The sequence below is a fragment of the Eretmochelys imbricata genome, chromosome 22 (assembly GCF_965152235.1).
Source record: "Eretmochelys imbricata isolate rEreImb1 chromosome 22, rEreImb1.hap1, whole genome shotgun sequence".
Taxonomy (NCBI): Eukaryota; Metazoa; Chordata; order Testudines; family Cheloniidae; genus Eretmochelys; species Eretmochelys imbricata.
The window spans coordinates 7,646,630-7,662,341 of record NC_135593.1 but is presented as its reverse complement, the minus strand read 5'-3'; positions in this window follow the sequence as shown (position 1 = coordinate 7,662,341).

Sequence of the window (15,712 nt, the reverse complement as noted above, 5' to 3'; positions counted from 1 at the left end):
CCTCAAAAGCACCTGAGCCAGGGGTAGTCTATTTTTGGCAAAGTCCAAATTTCTTGGGCAAGGTCCAGATTCCAGAGAAAATAATAATTAAAAGTAGTAAATAAAAAGATTTGGGGGTCCATTCAAAAGCATCTGGTAGTCTGTATTTGGCCCCAGGTCTACCCATTGACTACCCCTGATTCTGAGCCAAAAAAACACATCACTTCTTGCCCTGCACTCTTTGCTGTTCCAAGGGCATCTCCAGAAGATCCCATGCTGCTATTTTTTTAAGTCTCTGAATTTCTTTCCCTCTATTTCCAGTTCAACTCCTTTTGTGGGGAAAGTGACAGACGCATCAGTTTGCAGGATTATGATTTCAGGGATGCTCTATTTTCAGTCTTCTCATTAAAACCTGGATGAGGGGTAGAGAGAAGAGAAGGAGGAAGAAGGTTCTCTCAATATATGATTGGTGGGGCAAACAGCTGGGTAGGCAAACCACTGGAAATTGCTGCACTAGCCCCTGGCTGTGGATTTAGCACATCTGTTGGCTTCACTCACTCCACCTCACGCTGTGCCCAGAGAGATCAGGAGAAGGATTTGCCTTACATGACGTTCTTCACAGTTTCTGCTTTCCTCACTGTCCTAAGACTGGTGTGAAGTGCCAGTCGTAGCTATTCTGCATGTCAAGTCCTATTTCTATGTTTGGATGTCTAGGCTGGTACACTTTTCTTCCTGTACATCCCCACTTCCCCAGCCCTGGTTTATACGTCCTGATTCTGGGCTCATAGCAGTTGCAAGAAAAAAAAACCACACACAATTGTTTACCTGCCAAAAGGAGGCCTACATTTCTTGGCATATACTCAGGTGTACATCGTGTCTATACAACACCCATTAAAAAATCTGCACCACCCCATAAACATCTCAAATTCTGCCAGTGATCCTGCCACACGCCTGGTACAGATTTATTCTATCCGGTTTGGTGTGTTCCTTGGTGTCCTATATAATAGCAAGGCACACCCACTGCTGAGCTTGTGGAGTACAAAATAATGCAGTCTAGGAGAGCTTGCATTCCAAGGAGTCCAGTCTGGCCACTGCTGAAGCTGAAGGCAAAACTCCCTTTGATTTCAATGGGAGCAGGCCCTAAAGCAAGGGAAGCTGTTAAGTTAGCGTGTCCATGTTCCTACTGGAATGGACTACGTGCTACCTGGAAAGGAACTAAACCATGCAGAATTGATCATATTACAGTTGGCCCAAAATTTGCCTATTATAAAAATAAATCAGTTAAATTGGAGATTCATTGTGGGCTCATGACCCCAAGCCTATTGCAGAAAGAACAAGATTGTGCCGTTTACACATCCCTACTTGGAGGCAGCATAGTCCAGGGGCCCAAGCACTGCACTAGAAGCCAGGAGACCTGGGGTCTGCATGTGACCCTGGGCAAGTCATTTCCCCTGTCTGTGCCTCAGTTTCTCCATGTGTGGAAAGTGGCCAGTGCTTTGAACTTCCCTTTTGAAGTGCCTTGAGATCTGCACATGAAGCACTCTATGTAAGAGCATAGTGCTGCTAGGGTGATCCTGTCCAGTTGACACATTCAGGGCCAGATTCTGATGTTACACCAGTGGAAATGCAGAGTGGAATTAAATGATTGAGAGATTAGAATCAGGTTCTCCTTCTGAAGGTTTTCTTCCCGTCATATCACCAAGTAGAAGCCAGCGACACATCTATAAAGAAATGTGCCATGAGCTCTAATAATAATAAATACTTTGAAATATTAGTGCTTTAAACAGAAAGCTATTAATGGCCTTTGGGAACAGCACGTAATTAAGCATCTCTTCACCATTGTCAGGTGAGTATTATTATCCACAAGTTCTAGGTGATTAACCTGAATCACAGAAAGGCTAAGTGACTTGGCCAAAGTCAGTGGCAGGCTAGGAAACAGAACCCCAGAGTCCTCCCCAGCTCCAATCTCACAGCAATAAAAGTGAAGAAAATAGCTTAAGCCTCGGTTTATCTAACCACTCCCTTTAAGTAGCGGTCATTATCTCAGACCTGTCTAATGATATACTTCCGTGCTGTGGCCTTCAGGCCCGTTCCTGAATGCCTTGTGAATTCACTTCTAATGAAGCCAATGGGAACTGGAGCAGCACAAGCACTGAGCCATTGCATTCTGCTCTGGGTAATCATTCAAATGAGCTTCCATTTGAAACACTGGAAAGTTTGTTTGGGAGTGGGAGAAGGGGTAGAAGGATGGTGTATCTGAAATCAGACTAGCTGGAAACTTGGCCCAGAGACTCTCACTCTGGCTGTGGCTAGATTTTGAGAGGCTCAGAGAGCATAATATACTTGACAGATTCAGGGGCCTTTGTGCAGCGCTAGAGTAAGAAAAACTCCAATAAAAGAGCTGGATTTTGAACAACATTCTGCAGCCAGGAAAAATGCTTCGTATACCTGGTCGTTTTTAAGCTTCGGGAAATCCAGGTTCTGCTGTACATGAAGGAGCCGGCTGTGTGTATTTTATATCAGTGTTGTTGTAGCTGGGTTGGTCCCAGGATATTAGAGGGACAAGGTAGGGCGGGGTAAGGAGCAGGGTGCGGGAAGGATGGTAGACATTCCCTTGAGGCATGAAGCTCCTTCGAAGGGCTTGGTGTAGTGACTCATGGTCCAGGGGAGGTCAGGCTGCTGGTCAAGAGAAGGGAAGAAAAATCTATGGCTCCCAACTTTAAGTGGGATACTATTGCTTACTAGGACCCAAGGCATAATGCAGGAATCTAGAAATCTTTTCAACTCTGGCAGATACGGCTCATTCCGGTTTCATTTAGTGAAAAGTGTTTACATCAAAAGTCTAGTCCTGCACCATGTGGGGATAACCCTGCCTCCACAGAAAGAGCATTCAGTATCAATGAGGTACAGTGAGAGGTCAGACATAACTCAATTGCCACTGAACATGATTAGGACATTAAAATACATGTAGCTGTTAAGACCCTGGTGCCATTGGTTAAGCCCAGGAGCTTTCACTGTGTTATATTGAGCTAAGGGTTGGTGTATTACACTAAACAACTGGTAGGCAATTCCAAGCCCCATGTGCTTAAGGAGCATCCTCAAACATAATTCCCCTGTCTCCTTGATTTCCCATTGGTCTCCACTGTCCATAACCTTGGCATTACCCTTGACCCTGAACTTTTCCTCTTGTCTGCCTTTCCTGGGCGTGCAGACCTGCCTATGGCCACCACTGGAACATGGCTATGCTGTCTCCGCACCACCTCTTGTGAAAGCCTCATCTCGGCTTCCATCTCTTCATGCCTGGGCCATTGCAACATCCTTTCCTATTGCCACTGTGGGTCTCAGGCATGCCTAGGCTGGGGATTAACCCCGATTCCAGCCAATAGGAGCCAGCAACCAATTTCCAGCATGGGTTAGCTCAAATGGTACAAATTGGACCTGGCCCTATCTGCAACAGGTATCAGCAGTTACTCTTTGCTTTTGAAACCCTCCATGGACCTGCTCCATCTTTATCTTTTTCTCCTATCCTCTCACGTAGCCCCAGCTTCCCCTTCCTTCCCACAGTCCCCACGTCACTGGGGCGAGAGCAGCTCTTGACAGCCAAAAGTCCCGATACCTGCCTAGTCTACCAGTAAGTTCAAATCCACCTGAGCACATGCCTCTCCTCCTTTGCCCGAGCCTCTTCCGTTCCTCTCCCTCTCTGCTACCGATTCCTAGATTTGCTAATATTTCTAGCAGTGGTGCCCAGGGGTTAAAGCAAACTGAAACAGGAAGGGATGCTTTCAGCCAAGGAGGAGGGGAGCCTGGGGGTGTGCAGGGATAGGAGCGGGAACTCCATCCTACTTTTAGGAGAGGAGAAGCAGAATTCTCCCTTGCTACTCCTGACTTATGCCCTTGGAGGCACCGATTAGGGATTGGGCCCCATTGAGCTAGGACGGTTCCTGTCCCCAAGAGGCTGACAGTCCATACAAGAGCTCATAATACCTACAGTCTGTGCTTAACCCATAACTTTATTTTTTTTTTTAAACTCTATAAAGGAATTTGAGGATATTAGCCATTATGACTAATAACTATTTGTATAGCCGTGGCACCTAGGAGCCGCAGTATTGGACTAGGACCCTGTTGTGCGAGGCGCTGTACAAACACAAGAACAAAAAAATGGTCCTTACCCCAAAGGGCTTACAATCTAGGAAAGATGTGGAGCAAAGTGACAACATACTATTCTGTACTGGAAGGAAGGCAGAAAGAAAGAGCAAGAACTTAAGGTCCTGTCATTGCAAGGAGCATCACCAATCCAAGGGTTAAAATCTGGCACTTCCATCTCTTTGCTTTGCTATTCGGCACTCTTCTTTGCCCTGCCAGTAGATAAATACAATACTTCTACGCTAGCTTTGGGATGGGGGTTCTCAAGGTGAGGTTTATGGGCCATTTCTGGGTGGTACAAGGAGTCACTTCTGTCAAATAGAGAAGAATCTCTAAGGAATGATGCTTTTGTTAGTCATAGCCTATTGCAGGGATCTCAAAGGGTTCCCAGCAGCTCTTTTGACCCAATAGACTTTAAGCCTCCACCACCACCACCTCTGCCAGTCCCTCTTTATGTTGCCCAGCTGCTTCATGTCTTTCTTTGCTCATGGAGAAATCCAGGGGCAATCAAATTTGCACACAGCACCAAAACCAGAAGGTAGCCACAAATGCACAAGAGAACAGAAGCAGATTGAAAAGTGACTAGGTCAGATCAGAGCAATTCAGCCCTAATGAAAGGAAAGGCCAGCACCTGGAAAGCTGAAAGAAACATCCCAGAAGCCACACAGGATGTTGTGGGGGGGGGGGGTGACGACAGAGTAGGCAAACTCATCATGCTAAAGCAAATTTATTTCCAGCTCAATATTGTGTTGATAAGAAGTGTAACAACTTCCTCAACCCCCTGCCCCTCTGGCAATCAGCAGGGTTTGAATCCAGACCTTTCATCCCTCAAGCTCAGACTGCTCTCATTTCAGCCAAAGAAGGAATTATTAGTTGACAGCAGTAGTAAGCTTTTATCCCCTATGTGGACTAGGGCAGGACAGAACACAGTTTACGAATGTGTAGTTACTACAGGGAAGGTGCAAGATTGGGGTTGGATGGGAAGATGGTCCATGAGGGAACATCAATTTTGAATATGGGTAACATAAATTAGGACGTTTAAGTTATGAGGCAAGATTCTTTTCTACCTTGCACCTTGTGTCATCATTTGCAAAGTGGTGTAACAAGCTACCAGCAGTCTGAGTTTTCCACCCACTTCAGACAGATGTAAATGATGACACAGTCAGCTGCTGTTTCCACTGAAGTTAGTGGAAAGCTCCCATGGACTTCAAGAAGCTCAGGATTAGGATCTGGGACCAAATCTTCAGCTGATGTAAATTGGTTTCAACGGAACTACATCAATTTAGGTCACCTGAGGATCTGGCCTATGGCCCATAACAGACTGAAGTTTGAGAAACATTAGAGCCAGCTAGATTTGTTTGGCTAAATTCTGCTGTGAGCAGAACCAGTATAAATGCCAGATTAGCTCCATGGACTTCTGTGCAGGGCTTTGGAGCTTTGCTCCGGCTCCGCTCCAGATCCAGACAAAAACCTGCAGCTCCACTGCTCCAGAGCTGCTCTGCGCTCTAGCTCCGGGCTCTGCTCTAAAGCCCTGCTTCTGTGGACTCGCTCTGGATTTATGTCAGGGGCAGAATTTGTCCATGTCTAAATTTTAACAGATTTACACTAGGGTGACAAGATAGGAAGTGTGAAAAATCAGGACACTCCCCCCCCCGGATGTTGGGTGGGAGGGGGGGAATAGTTGCATCTATAAGACAAAACCCCAAATATTAGGACATCTGGTCACCCTAATTTACACACAAACCAAAAAGCACAAAATAGCCAGGGTATGGATTTTTAAAGCTTTGGTGGTAAACCAGAGACTGCTGTTCGGGAAAGGCAAGGAGATGACTATGGGGTTTCATATACCTAATTGTTTTCAGCAGAACTGGTAATGCCACATTGCCGCATGATATTCCTGTTTGTATGTACGAATGTTTCTCTTGTGGTCACAGGGGAGATTGTTTGAAGAGAGGCACTCCTTAAAACTGGATTAGTGTTTTCATTTTCATGCTGAAAGCCCGGCTGTCATTTTGTTTCAGTGTGAAAACACACACGGGCCAGATCCTCAGCTGGTATAAATCGGGTTGGTTCCATGGAGCCGTGCCAATTTATACTGGCTGAGGGTTTGGTCCTTATACTGATACACCTGTGCATATGAAACCTGCTTGTATTAGATGTACAAGTGCTGGGGCTGCCTTCTGTTCCTCTTTAAAAGGGACCCTGAGAACCTGAAAACCATTGGCTCCATTATCTGCCAAGTGTGTGGGAAATGCTCTCTTTCAGGTTCAGTATGATTATTTCTTTGTATCGTGGCAGCACCTAGGAGCCTCAAGCATGAACCAGGACATCATTGGGCTAGGAGCTGCACGAATGCCAAGCAAAAAGATGGTCCTGACCCAAAGAGCTTGCTTATAGCCCCACTTTGCAGAGGTATAAATGATGCCCCAGAATGTAAGGTGGTGGAGAATCAGGTCTCTGGTGTAGTTGCCTCTGGGGCATATAGAAAAGAGGCTGTGATCAGATACTCATTCAAAAAGACACTCAGGTCACCAGTCCTTGGGCTTTCCTTAGCTGTTCACACTGTACCAAGAACCCTGGGAAAGGGACAGGGTGAAGAAGAAAGGACCTAACATCCAAGCAGCTTGCAAATCTGAGCAATGGAAACCTGTCCTCAGTGACTCTGGCTCTCCAAGAATACTAGAGAACAGCTTACAATTAAATAGAGCCTGATTCTCAGCTAGTGTAAATCAGCCTAGCTCCACTGATGTCAATGGGTCTATGTCAATTTAGACCAGCTGAGGATCTGGCCCATGTTTATTAATGAATTGCTCCCAAAGCAAAAGCATCACTAGCTTTGCTGTGGCCGATGCTAGGTGCAATGCCGAGACATTAACAAGCCAATAATTAAAATGTTAAGTTCAAGAGAAGGCTGTTTGTGGAACACATGGTGATGTGAGAGTGGTTAGAACAGCCAACACCATAGAAACCCAGTTGCTAGATGGCATGTCAGGGAAACAAATATCCCCTTGGTCCAATCCCCCATCCCCAGATGCCATCCAACCCCAGTTCAAACATTCAGACGGGTCCGCTGTGTTTTTCTAACCAATTGACTCTCCCCTTCACAAATGTTGGATGGGAGACCAGCAGGTTAAAGACAAGCGGCAAAACTCTTCCATAAAAGTCCATCAGACAGACACATTAACCCCTGTAATCCCTTCCTGTGGTTTAGGAGACGCCACCCAGATTTATTAATTAAACCCTGTTACCCAGTGGCCGCTGTCAATTAAGCATTTCCTTGTAACGGGTATAACGAGGGCTCATTCATTAGCAGATATTTCCATTACATTTAAGGTGATGAGTCTCTCTACTGCTTTGATCCCTCCTGCCTCACACCAGCAAACCAAGGGGCAAAACCTTTGTGTTATGGATTAAGATTGAAAGGAAAAGCAGGGAAGAAGAGAGGAGAACACAGACAGAGAGAACAAAGCCAAGTCACTGCTTTGAACAGGCCTGTGAGAATTGGTACTAAATAGTCGGACGTGGTCTTTGAGAAGAAATGCGGCATAGAATTGGGCTGGGATGCAGGGACCCTGGCTCTGTGGTGGACTTACTGTGTGACCCCGGGCAAGTCTTCATGTCTCTGTGCATTTGTTTCCCCTGCATCCCTTTGTCTGTTTAGATCACATGGGGGCAGAAATTGACTATCTGTATCCATTGCACTCAGCACCATGGTACCCCAATATTGGCTGATGCCTCTCTGATGGCCACAGCTTTGTTGTTTGGGTGGAGAGCAAGGATAGAGAGGAAGTAGAAGAAACCCTGTTCCTGCAGAAAAGAGCCAGAAACTCAGCACGTGGGGGCCCCAATCTGAGCTCAGCCCCAGGTGCTGCCAATTGCCAAAATACAAAATGATTCTTTATATGTATTGCTGTGCTTGTCCCTAGCATGTTTTGGGATCCACGGAGCAAACACTATAAAAATATTAGAGAATTTCCATGAGTTCCTAGTTTGCTTGTGCAATTACTTCTTTTGCCTGCACAAAGTTTGCAAGGGCCGTTTGCACCCACATTTCAAATTCCTCACCCTCAGCTGTCTGGCTCTGCACAGCTTCGCCCCTGGCCCACACCCTGTTTCTCATCCCTTCCCCCAACTCAGGCCCTATGCTCTGCCAGTTCTGCTTCCCTTCTCCCACAAGGGCCTGCAAACTTACTCCCATGCTGCCCTCTGTGCCTGGACACACACCCCAGCCCCGATCTTATGTGACAGGCTACCTCCATTTCCTCCTTCAAAGCCTCCTCAAACCCAGTTTTCCACACAGTCCCTCAGGCGTATCTAAAGGAGATGCTTTAGCTCAGCCAGAAATTTTGGGATTCTTATGTACTAATAATGGCAGTTTGGTCCAGCCAAGTTGAGGGCTCCATCTGGCAATGACTTCTCAGCCATTGCCAATTCCTCCTCTATGGCCTTCACTGGGATATTTGCTTAATTAAGGAAAGACTGAAGAATTTGACTCACTGTGACTTGTCCAAAGCCTCACAGTGATTCTGCTGCATGGACAATGGGAGAAGATGAAGCAGAGATCTGCTCTGGAGCTCAGGGAGGAGAATTTTGCCTTTGGGGATAGTCTCTATCGGTGTTCGTATAGTCCCTAGCACCACAAGGCCCCAATCTTGAATGGGGCTTTTGGTCATAACTGTAAATAATTATTGTTATTTCTACTACTACTTGAAATAATTATTAAAAACAATTGACTCTGAAATCATAGAATCAAACAATGGCAGGCTGGAAGGGACCTCAAGAAGTCATGAAGTCCAGCCCCCCTGCACTGAGTCAGAACCTAATAAACCTAGGCTATCCCTGAAAGGTGTTTGTCCAATTCAGTTTTTAAAAACCTTGTAGCAAGGCAACAACTCACCGGTGCAGCACCTCCTGCTGGTCATCTGGGAATTAGCTCTTTCCAGCATATGGAACACCCTCTGCAGGCCAGCATCTCAGCTGCCGCTGGCCCCCCTTGTTCCTCCCAGACCCCAGTGCTTCTTTACCTTGGGGTGCTGCCCCCTGGTAGTGCCCCTTTGTCTCTGGGTTCTGCCCACTGCAGTAACCCACAAATCTGGGTCTCCCCACCCAAGGGAACCCCCCCAACCCTCTATCCCTACCTTGCCTCAGTGGCTACGGCCAGTCATCATCATCTAGCCACCGCTCACTGGGGCAGACTGCAGTCTGTAATGGTCACTCATCATTGGCAAGAGGTTAGGACCTGCTGCCTTTGCCTATCCCTAGCTCCCCCAGTACCTTTTCATCAGCCTTGCACAAGGCCTGCAGGGTTTACCAGGCTAGAGCTCCCAGCTCCCTTTACCCTTCCCCAGCACTGCTGTACTTCAAGTACCTTACTCTCAAGCAGCTAGCCCTTCCCACTCCAGAGCTAGAATGAGACTCCTCTAGCTTCTAGCCCACAGCTCTCTTATAAGGGCCAACTGGGCCCTGATTAAGCCAGCCACACCTGTGGTCAGTTACATAGTCAGCTTCCCCCAGCTGTTCTTTATCCCTTTCCCTGCTGCAGCCCTCTCCAGGGCTGCTTTTAACCCCTTCAGGGCTGGAGCGGGGTGACCATCCCGCTACAAACCTCCAATGATGGCACTTCCACAACCTCCCTTGGAAGCCTACTGCAGAGCTTAACTACCCTTAGAGTTAGAAAGTTTTTCCTAATATCTAACCTAAATCTCCTTTGCTGCAGATTAAGCCCATTACTTCTTGTCCTTGCTTCAGTGGCATGGAGAACAGTGGATCACCGTTCTCTTTGTAACAGCCCTTGACGTATTTGAACACTGTTACCAAGTCCCCCCTCAGTCTTCTGTTCTCAAGACTAAACATGCCCCGTTTTTTAAACCTTTCCTCATAGGTCAGGTTTTCTGAACCTTTTGTCATTTCTGTTGCTCTTCTCTGGACTCCCTCCAATTTCTCCATATCTTTCCAAAACTGTGGCATCCAGACACCGCTCTTCCTCCCACCTCTTCTGTTCCTCAGAACAAGTGTATATAGTCTTGATGTATAACGCAGCACTGCCTCCCTTTTTATCCTGCCTGTCCTTCCTGAACAGGCTGTCCCCTCTGTGCCAATATTCTGCTCTGTGGCAATAGAGGTCTCCAAGCAGCAAAGAAAGTAAAGCACCTTATTCCCAAACATCTCTGGTTACAGAACAAGGGGAAGCTCTTTGGAGCAGAGACCATTTTTTTTGTTCTGTGTTAACACAGAACCTAGAACACTGAGGTGCTGGTCCATATGGAGGCTTCTAGGGCTTAGCACAATACAATAAATAAATAACAATAACAGAAACATTGGTATCTGTAGTACAAGCAAGGCAGACAGAGCCATCAATGGCCTAGATTCTGTGTATGTAAATCTGGAGTAAATTACTTGAAATTGTTGGGCTCACTCCAGGGTGGCCCGGGTGGAAATGAAATCCAAAGCTGGCCCAATGGCTGCTACATTTAACAAGGACAAAAGTGGAAGGAAAATTAACACGGGACTCGATTCCTCATACACACACACCAGTGTAACTCCAGTGGCTTGAATGGGGTTACTCCCAATGTCCATTGATTGAGGCTTGGAAGTGAGTTAGGCTCATTCCTTCTGACTCCACTGGTGCATTTAAGAATCATTATCTGCTTCCCCACTGTCAACACACACCCCCAGGATTAGATGAATAGATTCCTAGATGTTAAGGCCAGAAGGGATCATTGTGATCATCTAATCTGACTTCCTGCTCAACACAGGCCAGAGAACCTCATCCAGTAATTTCTTCCTCAGCACGAGTGGCTAAATATGCATTTGAGTCCAGCCATGTTGCCAACTCTTGTGATTTCATCACAAGTCTCCTGATATTTTCATGCTTATCTTAAAGCCCCACCTTCTGGAATCAGGTGATGACATGAGTGTCTCAGATATCATATTTTAAGTAAGTTTCTAGCCCTCATGACTGCAGAGAAAACTTTGAAAAGGTGAAGACTACAACACCAGGAGACAAAAAGAACCCAAAAGTTATTTTTTAAAAGCTCATATTTTTAAAGTCAATTTCATTATTTCTTTGGGTTTGACACAACAAAGCAGGGATCCTTCAAAGTGGCTGCCTCAGGAGAAAGGGGGAGGAATTAGCCTGCTAGAAGCCTTCAGTAATTCTCTTAGTGCATCTCTCACCAGCTGTGCTCACTGTCTCTGGAGGATGGAACCACAGCTCTATCTGCTGGCAGAACTTCCAACCTGCAACTCTAATTTTTTAAACTAGTCATTTTGGTTTTGATGTAGGCTGGCAGACCTCCGCAGGCTTAAGACAGAATAATGTGCCATCTTTGCCCCTCTCTTTCTCTGGCCCTGAGCCGAGCATGTCTGAGCTAGACCAGAAAATCTGGGCCAGTGTGTTCATCGAGCCATTTTGCATTACACGCTAACCGTGGAAAATCAAAATCTGTTCACAGATAATTCACAAATTGCTCAAAGGGCTAAGTTGATCCAGTAACTTCATGGTCAGGAGTATTTCACCTAGATAAAGTATGAAAATAATCACAGTCACAGTGATGCTATGAACCTCTCAGCCAAGGATCTCAAAGAGCTTCAAAGTTCACAGCAGCCTCTATAGGCAGGGAAGCCTTCTATAGCAGGGCAAACAGAGGCCCCAGGAAGGGAAGTGACTTGCCCAGCATCACACAGCAGGTCAATGGCAGAGCCGGGATAGAGCCCAGACTGCATGATTCCCAGTCCTATGTATTAGGTACAAAACTGTCTCTCCCTGTTCTCTCTCCCCACCGGGCTTGTGGACAGTACAAGAGCTGGACGAGCCAACCTTACACACCCACATCAAGAAATGGGGCTCAGGTGGAACAGTGAAGGCTAAAAGAGTCCTGTGGAGAAGATTTAAATCAGATGTTCCCCTCCCACACACCCACAGCTCTTCTGCGGCCTGTCTGAGTGACGGATCCGTTACTGCAGTCATGGAAAAGATGACCTTATCAAATCAAAATCACTGGGAAAAAAAGACAGTGCCATCTGGCCACTTCTGACATAGCTGCATACCATTCTGTCAGGGTCTAATGCATATTGTACGCTCATCCTTCCCCATGCATTCCTAGGACATTTCTAATCATAACTGTGAATGGCATCCCGCCGGGCTTTTCCAGGATCACGTTCCTGTCTTTACAAATGGCCAATCCTGTGCTCCTACTATGTACCAAAGCCCCTCAGAACTCAGTTGAAGTGTACCCTGCCTCATTAGGATCAGACCAAAGTACTAGTTAATAATGTCTTCATGACTGTGTAAAATAGACTTTTCACTCATTATTGTACCCATTTTCCTAATGTCATCCCAGCAAGATAGTAGCAGAGCAGGTTAGAGACCCCCAAGAGTCCTGGTTCCCAGTCCTCGCTCTGCCTGTTTTCCCATATTGACATATGTCTATAATTAAGCATGAAAAGCAAAAATAAAGTTATTTTTAAACATCCTCTGGGACAGGGTATATAAACCCCATACCAGAATGGAAGGGGTTAAAGAGCAGCAAGCGGCTCAAGTAGTCCCACTCTGCTACACCTATGCTGGTTATTAGGCCTGGGAGGTGGACTTATGAGGAGGAAAGCCCACCTGTAGGAGGCTGGGCGGGATGGTGAATAGACAGCTTGTGGCTCTGTGGGGTAAGAAGCCTGGATGAGGGCTAAGAGCTGTATGAAGACTACAGCCTGCCAGAGCTCCTTTCTAGGAAGGTGTGCTTGGCCAAGTCTATTGGTTTGGCTGGAGTCTAGGAACCTGTTAGGTGTTGCAGCTGGGAGCCTGTCTGCAAAGAAGTGGGCTAAAAGCTGAGCCCAACTGGGCTGAAGATTCTTTGGTTTCCAGTTTCTGTTGGACTGGCATTAAGGGACTCTGTTACCCTGGAAGGGGTTGAAATCTCTGAAATGGCTTGACTAGGGAGGTTAAGCTCTCTACAGCTGCAATGGGCTGAAGACCATGTGGGGAAACCAAGGCAGCTGCATTGCAAGGCCCTGAGGGGATGTGCTGTGATGGCGTTTCTGCCACACGTTGTCATCTTTTTGTGTGTTCATATAACTCAAAGTGGATTCAGTTTGGTAACTAGCAAGTTAGCATCTGGCCAATCAAATCTATCACTATGCATACCTATCTATCTAGTCTAAGGTGTTTCTAGAGCACCCATCACCATCATACCAACGGCTGCATAACATCTAATTACTGATATATGTGAGAAGGAATTGCTTTGCTGCCAGGTTAGGGAGAAAAAAATGAAGTCTCTGCTAAGTTAAGAGTCCGAAGGCTGTGTATTGTGCATGTGCAGAACATAAAGCTTCTTTATCTCTCTGTTGCACTGAGGTGTGCATGTAGGTCTGTGTAATGGGTACGTAATGCAATACAAAGCTATTATTGCATCAGGATTTATGGTGACACTTTCCACCACAAGAGACCATGAATCACTAAAACCTGCATGATGGAATTGCCAGGTAGTGGCTTATGTTTGCGTATTTGTTGTTTGCTATCTTATGTTTGCTTAATGGCTTTCCCATCACCACAAACACAGATGGATTTATTCTCACAACACCCCGGGGAGGTGGGCTGCATCAGTCTCACCATGTTACCGATTGGGAAACTGAGGCACAGAAGAAGTGATGTGATTTTCTCAAGGTTGCACAGTGATTTTTGGGACAGAGCTGGAAAAAAACCCTGGTATCTTGAGTCAAAGTCTAGTGCCTTGATCACACGACCCACCTTTTCCCCTAATGATAAGGTGAGAACTTTGTTCCATTTGAAGCATTTCTCATTTTACTCTCTCTAAGCCAATGGGCAGATTCCCTAGTCAGGCCAGTCCAAATAAAGCCCAAATCCTTAAGTCAGTGTCTACATCCTTTCCCTTGGGGAATATTTCATTAAATAACAGAAGATGCGAAAGGCTCACAGTAATACAAAAGGCCTTAACAACAAACTTCTGTGCTCCCTAACCTGGGAGGAGGGAAGGGTAGGGCTGGGAAGTGTCCTTCACCCACTAGGTAGCTCTTTATAGCTACTATGGAGAGCAACTTCCCTGACCCTGGATCACTCCTGTCTGCTACCCCTGCGTAAGAGGCTGGAAGCCTTTTGTACTGACTTCCTGTAACTGACATGCTTCGTATGCCCTCTGATGACAGCTCCCTGTTCTAAAGGTGCCAATGCTCATAACAAGGCTCATGGGGTATCTTTCATGTGCCCTAAGGCCCAGTTACGCTCAATGTCTCCTAGAGCTGCTGGGGAGTGGAGCCCAGCCTTGATGCCAGCCCTTAGGTTCGGCATGTACTTTCTTCCGCAGCTGGCCATGACACACCTGAGTCTGGGCTTGAGTCCCAGGGAGCACTAACCGAGGGCTGTAACTGCTGTTATGATCCCCACCAGGAAGGGGAAAAGCATCTTTCCCCACCTGTACAACACCTGTGGAGAGCCAGCCAAGGAGCTCCCAGGTTACTAAAGCAGCGATGACCTTGTACTCACACTTTGCTCACCTATTGCATCGCTCATTGAAGGACCTCAAAGCACTTGGCTAACTTTAATACAGCCTCATCACCCTATTGTAGCATTGGTGCTCTTGGCAGAGCTAGGAATAGAACCTAGAAATCCTGACTCAATGGTGGTTCCCACACACACACAATTGCATTCAAGGTGTGCTTCTAAGCCGTTCTAGTTAACCCAGTTCAAAACCCTGTGTGGACTCTTAATTTGATTTAAACCTGGCTTGTCTCAAGTTAGCTTGTGTCAGTGAATTTACAGACAACAGCTAAACCAGTTTCACGCTGATATGTGTTTCCACAAATAGGCTTGCACCAGTTTAACTAAATATGTTTTTAAAACAATTTGACTTAAAGCAGTGCAACTCCTGTGTGTAGGACAAGGCTTCCCAGTCATCTGTCTTACTATGTCCCACTTCTTCCCAGGGACTCAGGAACACAACTCAGGAGTCCTGAATCCAAATCCCCTGGTTTAATTATTACAGCACAGAACCTGCCTGCCAAGCAGTAGCAATCAAGTCATAGGTTGTGGGGGAAAGGGGTGCGGGGGCGGGGGCAGAGGTTAAGGTCAGAAAGGGACCATTAGATCCTTTAGCCTGACCTCCTCTACAACATGGGCCATAGAATTTTATCCAATTAACCCTGCGTTTGTGTTAGACAAAAGCATATCTTCCTGCAAGACACCCAAACTTCATTTGAAAACGTCAAGAGATGGAGAATCCACCACTTCCCTTTGCAATTTGTTCCAGTGCTTAATCACCCTGACTGTGAAATGTGTGCCTTATTTCTCATTTGAATTTGTCTCTCTTCAACTTCTGACTGCTTGCCATTAGATCCCTACTTCTGTCCTTAATGATTTGTCCGCTGATTTCTTGAAAATTTACTTGATCTGGTTGAAAAACATGGCGGATTTTTTTACAGCATTTCTCACAAAGAATCAGTCCCTTTTTTTCTTGGAAAAATCAAAATTTGGAATGTTTGGACAAGCTATAAAAATGTACTTTTTTAAAAAATAAAAACACTCGAAACCCCGTTTGGAGCTTCCAGCTGCCCATCCCAAGTCTCAGCCCTCTGAGGCTAA